Source organism: Mustela erminea, chromosome 15, assembly GCF_009829155.1.
Source record: "Mustela erminea isolate mMusErm1 chromosome 15, mMusErm1.Pri, whole genome shotgun sequence".
NCBI lineage: Eukaryota > Metazoa > Chordata > Mammalia > Carnivora > Mustelidae > Mustela > Mustela erminea.
The window spans coordinates 75,258,029-75,264,778 of record NC_045628.1 but is presented as its reverse complement, the minus strand read 5'-3'; positions in this window follow the sequence as shown (position 1 = coordinate 75,264,778).

Below are 6,750 nucleotides of genomic sequence, written 5' to 3'. Positions count from 1 at the left end.
CTTAGTTGTTCATGTACTGAAGGCGAAGTTCATCCAAAGAATATCATGGTGGTTAAAAGTCAGATGGTTGTCATTCCACCTCAAAGGCTTCCAACAATGTCTCAATATGGTCTTTTCACTCACTGTTACCTTCTTCCTCATCTTTCCCAATTACGGTACAATATGGTATTTCAGATTGCTTGTCCTTAATGATGACCACAAGCTACTTACTTGGTTCTGGACTTGTGCAGAACAGGTGTTAAGAGCTGACTCTTCTCCAAATGTCTCTGTAAATAGAAATATACCACTTCTGATGACGTATCATCAGGCTCTAGGGTGATGCATGCATACCATGTTTCTCCAAATAATGGTTTCAGACTTTGGGTCCCAGAGTGCTTGCAGTAGAGATGGGGACCTATTACATGAAAGACATCCATAAATGTGGTTACCAGTTTTGATCCATGTCTGGAACAGTTCTCCAACATGGGGAAAGGGAGATGGGGGAACACCCGGGGAATGGCAGTACCAACAAATTCAGGATCCAAGGAAAAACTAAAGATTAATTAGGTTGAGTTACTCTCTAAGATTAGCCCATCTACCAAATAGAATCACACAACTGCCATAGGCAACCACGTAGTTGTTGCAACGGGCACGTGCACCCGAATGTTTATAGCAGCAATGTCCACAATAGCCAAACTATGGAAAGAACCTAGATGTCCATCAACAGATGAATGGATCAAGAAGATGTGGTATATATACACAATGGAATACTATGCAGCCATCAAAAGAAATGAAATCTTGCCATTTGCGACGACGTGGATGGAACTAGAGCGTATCATGCTTAGCGAAATAAGTCAAGCGGAGAAAGCTATCATATGATCTCCCTGATATGAGGAAGTGGTGATGCAACATGGGGGCTTAAGTGGGTAGGAGAAGAATCAATGAAACAAGATGGGATTGGGAGGGAGACAAACCATAAGTGACTCTTAATCTCACAAATAAACTGAAGGTTGCTGGGGGGATTGGGAGAAGGGGGTGGGATTATGGACATTGGGGAGGGTATGTGCTTTGGTGAGTGCTGTGAAGTGTGTAAACCTGGTGATTCACAGACCTGTACCCCTGGGGATAAAAATATATGTTTATAAAAAATAAAAAATTAAAAAAAAAATAAAAAATTTAAAAAAAAGATTAAAAAAAAAAAAAAACCACTGAAATAACAGGCCACCATGGTGAACCTTCCCAAAAAGACCCATTTAGTTAGAGGCATGGTGTTTGGTAAGAACACTACGCCAAGATTCTGGATATAGGTAGGGAAATTAATGCCATTTATCATCCGGGTCCTTAGTCCTTGAATGGGCTTATCAGTCTCTGGAAACGAAGCTCTGAAAGAAAGTGAAGGGCTGTGGAGAAACAGGGATGCTAAAGTCCCCAGTATGCTCACAGCTATCACCAAGCCTGCTTCTCAGAGGCGCTTCTGGGTCTGCCCCCATGCAGCTCCCCACCTGGAATGTCCCCCCTCCCAATTCACTTATCTAATGCTCTGTTCATTTACTATCTGTGGGGTTTTGAGGATGTTACTTAACTTCCCTGTGCCTCAATTTCCTTTTCTCTGAAATGGACAAAATAATCGCTCCTACTTCAGAAGTTGTGGTGAATATTAATGGGAATACATACATAAATTGCTCGGCACAGTGTCTGGCACCCAGCAAGCCGGCAATACATGTTAGCTATTGTTACAAGAATTGTTATTCATCCTTCCCATGTCAGTTTCCTCCAATAAACCTTTCTTGATACTCTTAACCAGGTACACATGTTTTCTGCAGGGATTGCCAAAAAATGTTCCAGAGTACACCTCACAGATTCTTAGAGCAGCCTCAAGATAGACCCACAAACAGGACCTGCCAGGAGTAAAACCTCAAAGTTCGGGGCACAATTATTGACACAGTAGTAAGCATAGATCCCCCCAAAAAAGCTTTTCGAATAATTGAGGAGATTGCTATGGGGACTGGGAGAAAAAGGATTTCTCTTTTTAGGAGATCTCAGGTACTAAAGGTGATGTTTTTCTAGAGTTAACCAAGGCTACCTCTGCCAGCAAGAAAGCCTGCCTGAGAATGAAGAAGATATAGAAGAAAGCAAAGGTCAGACAGCGATAGAGGTAAGGGAATGAGGATAATGGGGACAGAGAGACTGGATTACACTGTTGGGACCCTGCATCCAGGCAAGCCTGAAGACAGAGGTACCCAGGGTTGTTACACTGTCATTTACCTCCACTAGCTTGAATTTGGTTTCTCTCACTTGTTATTAAGGGTTTTGATTAGCATGCCGTACTTCCCCATTCATAACACACATTACATTTCATTTAAATTAATTGTTTAATTATCTATCTTCCCCCAGCTAAGCTGAAGTTTCATAAAGGCAAGGCCCTGTCCTACCTGTCCATGGCTGTGTGCTAAGCAGAGTGCCTGCCCAGAAGAGGCTTGTAAACATTTGTTAAGTCATGAATGATGAATTACTTGAGGGGATTTCAGATAAGAATCATAGATTCTATCCGATGTAATGATGGAAAGGATAAAGCTCCACTGTCTTTCCTCAACTCCTCTCCAGCTGAATACAAATTAGAAATCTTATTCTCCCCCAAAGACGTCTTCCACTTCTTTTTAACCCTTCTCCCCATTTCTCAGGGAAACAGAGGCAATGAGAACATTGTGGTCTGTTTGAGATCAGTGTCCCCACTTCCAAGTTATGAGACTCTATTAAGGAAAGGGGAAATGTGGATACTTCAGAGGAAATATTCTTGGGCATATCATATTTAGCAATTATCACATTAAACCATTAAGTTTTTTTAAAAAGCCCAAAGATAAATATTGCTGTTCATTTTTTTTAAGGTTTTATGTGTTCATGGGAGAGAGTGTGCACACTGCACAAGGACACAAGCAGGGGGAGCAGCAGGCAGAGGGAGAAGCAGGCTCCCCACTGACCAAAGAGCCCGATGAGGGACTCCGTCCCAGGACCCTGGGATCATGACCCAAGCCGATGGCAGCAGCTTAACCAACTAAACCACCCAGGTGTCCCAGGATGTTAGTGCTGTTCTCACTAACAATTTCCCTAGGAGACACTGGGCACAAAACTGAGGAAAAAACAATCTGTTCCTGACCTCTTTCTTTGAGATTCATGTTTTTGTTGGTCACATCTGACCATAGTTTGAAATAGTCAAAACAAGAAACAAATGATCACTTTTCCGTGTTAGTCAAGAATCACTCGATAGCACCTAATTTAGGCAACTGTAGGGAAATTTTGAAATTTCATTGTTATATAACTGAAAAGTTTAGGATTTGCCTTAAGGCTTAAGTCAGGTCCTCAAAGTCTGTCTTGTTTCTTCCATCTTACAGTTTTTCTAAAAGCTATATTTTTCTGCCAAATCTCTCCAGGGATAGAAACGATGCTCCTTGAGGCGCAGCATGGGATCTATATCAACCCCACAGAAACACTGTGATATGCTCTACTTGGGTCATAAGCCCAAGACATGCACCTTTCCCTGATTCCGGCAAAATGGAATTCTCTTGTGGGCTAGCCTGGGTCACATGTGTACCTCTGTGGGACATGGTGGCAATGCGGGGACTAGGTTGAATGGTGGTTCCACCAGTATCATGGAAATAGAGGAAGGGGTAGTTCCCAAATGGAAGGAATGTGAGCAGACAAAATAGAAAGTGCTGTGCACTACCTATTCCCATTCCTCTACTTGCTCAGATGTGTCCCAAACCATTCCCAGTGTGCCCACAAGGATCTATAGACTGCATGGGCATTCTCCCATCTGGGGAGACCCAGGGGTCTCCCCAGTCACATCTGTCCTGTGCTCCAAGCTTATACCAGGTGGAGAAAATATGCCTGATATTCAGTTGTGCTAGTCCTGATACACACTTGCACAAACCACACTCCAGTGCTGCTCTGTGCTCCCACTGCCTGGAGACTTGTTATGTCTTACCCCTTCTATTAATTAGTCTCCTCTCCCACGAAATCCTGGAAACAAGGCTGAAGGATGCAATGTGAGCAACCTGGCTATTATGAGAAATATCCTCTTTCTTTCATACTGGCTTTGAACCAAACTTGCGGACGTGAACTCTCTCTCCTTAGGCTGGGTGCCATTCTAGAAGCTTCCTTTGTCTCTCATGCCAGTAAGCTTCAGGCAGGCCAACCCCACACTCCTACTAGATCAAACTGGGTAACTCAGCATACCATAATGCTGAGATCACTGCTGTACTTTTGGGTTTTCTTTTCCTTTCTTTTTTTTTTTTTTTATTTGTTTGTTTTAAAGATTTATTTATTTATTTTAGAGAGAGAGAGCCCGTAAGAGTGTGCACGCACGCAAGCGGGTGGGGCAGAAGGAGAGGCAGAGGGAAAGCGAGAGAGAGAATCTCTAACAAACTCCCCTTGCTGAGTGCAGAGCCCTACTCAAGACTCGATCCCAAGACCCTGAGATCATGACCTGAGCCAGACAAGGATCAAGAGCTGGACACTCAATCGGATGAGCCAGCCTGGTGTCCCAATTTTCATCTTGTTTTGTTTTAAAGAATTTTCAGAAGAATATTTTATTCTGAATCGATTTCCTATTTAAGTGTCACCAGACAGATTTATTTGTTAGTTGTCCTGAATAGCTTATTACTCCACCATTGATCATCTATCAGGTTGGCTGAGTGGTTATTCTAACTGGTTGTCACAGAACCAAAAAGTACAAATGTCTCTACTTAGAATTTTCTTTCTTTGGGGGCAGATGCTTCGATTTGTTTATCTCAGTTCCCATGTAATAATCTTAAGTTTTTAAAGCCCTGTATGTAAAACACTGATGTACAGTCAATATAAGTGTTGACTTACTAATTGACTGTGGGTAGAATTTTTTTCAAGTGAAAGATAAACATCTTAATTGAATCTACAGTGACCCAAGTATATTTGCAGTGGTGCCTGACTTTCTGTCTGTACCAAAACTTTCTTCCCATTCATGGGACATATTGCCAATCAAAAGGAACAATAATATGCAAATCGATGTTGGCAGAGACCATGGGCAGCATTTCAATACATTTTTACACTCGTTCACCCAGAATGAGCAAATGAGCATGCAGACTCATGTTGTGGCCAGGTTCCCATTCTCCTTCTCACCTAACATGAATTCTCTTCCCCTGCCTTCCAACACATGTCATCACTATCCCCTAATCTGCACATCTTTCCTCCCGGTAGAATTCATTCAGTTCCACTCATCTCTAGCATTGCTCTCCATCGGCCCAACACAAATAATCACTCAGGAAACAGCAATTTAGGAGCCCTCCCCTCCAACAGACACACACATTCCCTCCCAATAAGCCAAACTTTCCAAACTGACATTAGCATCCTAGGCAACATAGAGAAGTGAAATAGGTAATTTAGAAACCTTATATATCTCTTGCAGTTACAACCCTGATGTTTTTCTGGTACTGAAAATTACACAGAGACAAAGCATCAAAGTCTAAAGCAAACAACTGTCAGATTAAACCAATGATAACTGAGAGACCTGGAAGACATTAATTCCGACGGTAAATCTGTCCTACTGTTTTGTTTGTGGTAGCAGAGACTACAATACAGACATCTCTGGTTTTGCACATTCCTTCATGTGCAGTACATATTTGATAGCAAGGATGAATGGACCAGTTCTCCTAGCTGGGGAAAGGCAGGTTGCTGATGAACACAAGCTGGAATGTGTATGCCCATTTGCCTTTGCAAAGTCTCCCAGAGCTCTAGAGCCCATGCTGGGAACTCCTGTGTTTCCCCCTCTGAAAACCGCAGAATATGTATATATAATCCTTGCTTTTTTCCAGGAAACTCAACAAATGAGTCTTTTAGGATATTCATAGAAGATAACTGATTATATGTAAATGATATATGTGTATTGATATATGTGTATTTCTCCTCCTGGAGAAATGCTTTAAACAGAATAAGGCACATCATTTACTCATACCTTCAAAGTGCCACTATAAAGCACCATTCTATTTAAGTCTCAAAGAAATCCCACAAGGTGAAGATTACAATTTTCTGTCTTAGAGAAGAGGAAATTAAATGTCTAAATGATTTGTCCAAAGGGCCTCACAGCCCAATCCCAGCCCCTTCACCACACTATGCGGCCCTAAGATAAACTTGTTGCTGCCTGCAATCACACACTTAGCAGTAAAAGGTATTTGAAGAAATAATGGCAAAAAAAATCCAGATTTGAGGAAAAGTACTTATTTATAGATCCAAGAAGCTCAGCAAACTAGAAACAGGACAAATACAAAGTAAAAACACCCTACCTAGTCAAACTGCAGAAATTCAGAGATATTCTTTAAGGTGGGGGAGTGCAGGAACATACCACAATTGGGAAAAAAAATATGGATTCTGATCAGATCATAAACTGTGACATTTTAGAAAACAAACAAATAAACAAAATGCAAAAAACAGTGAACCCATAATTTTGTGCTCAGGAAAAAAAATATCTTAAGGTCTTTCAAATAAATGAGAATTGAAAGAATTCGTTGCCAGCAGATTGGCACTAGTGTTTCCTAAAACTAAAAATGTTCTTTGGGCTGAAGGGACATTATAATGAATTGAGACTTGAATTTACAGGAAGTAAAAGAAAGCATCTCGTCATAATTCTTTTACCAGGTTAGCCGACACACTTTTGATACCTGGAAGCAACATTTTGAGTGGAAAATAAGTGAGTTTGGGGGAAAAAGCAGAAACTAAAATATTTTAGTTTAACAAAGCAATGTC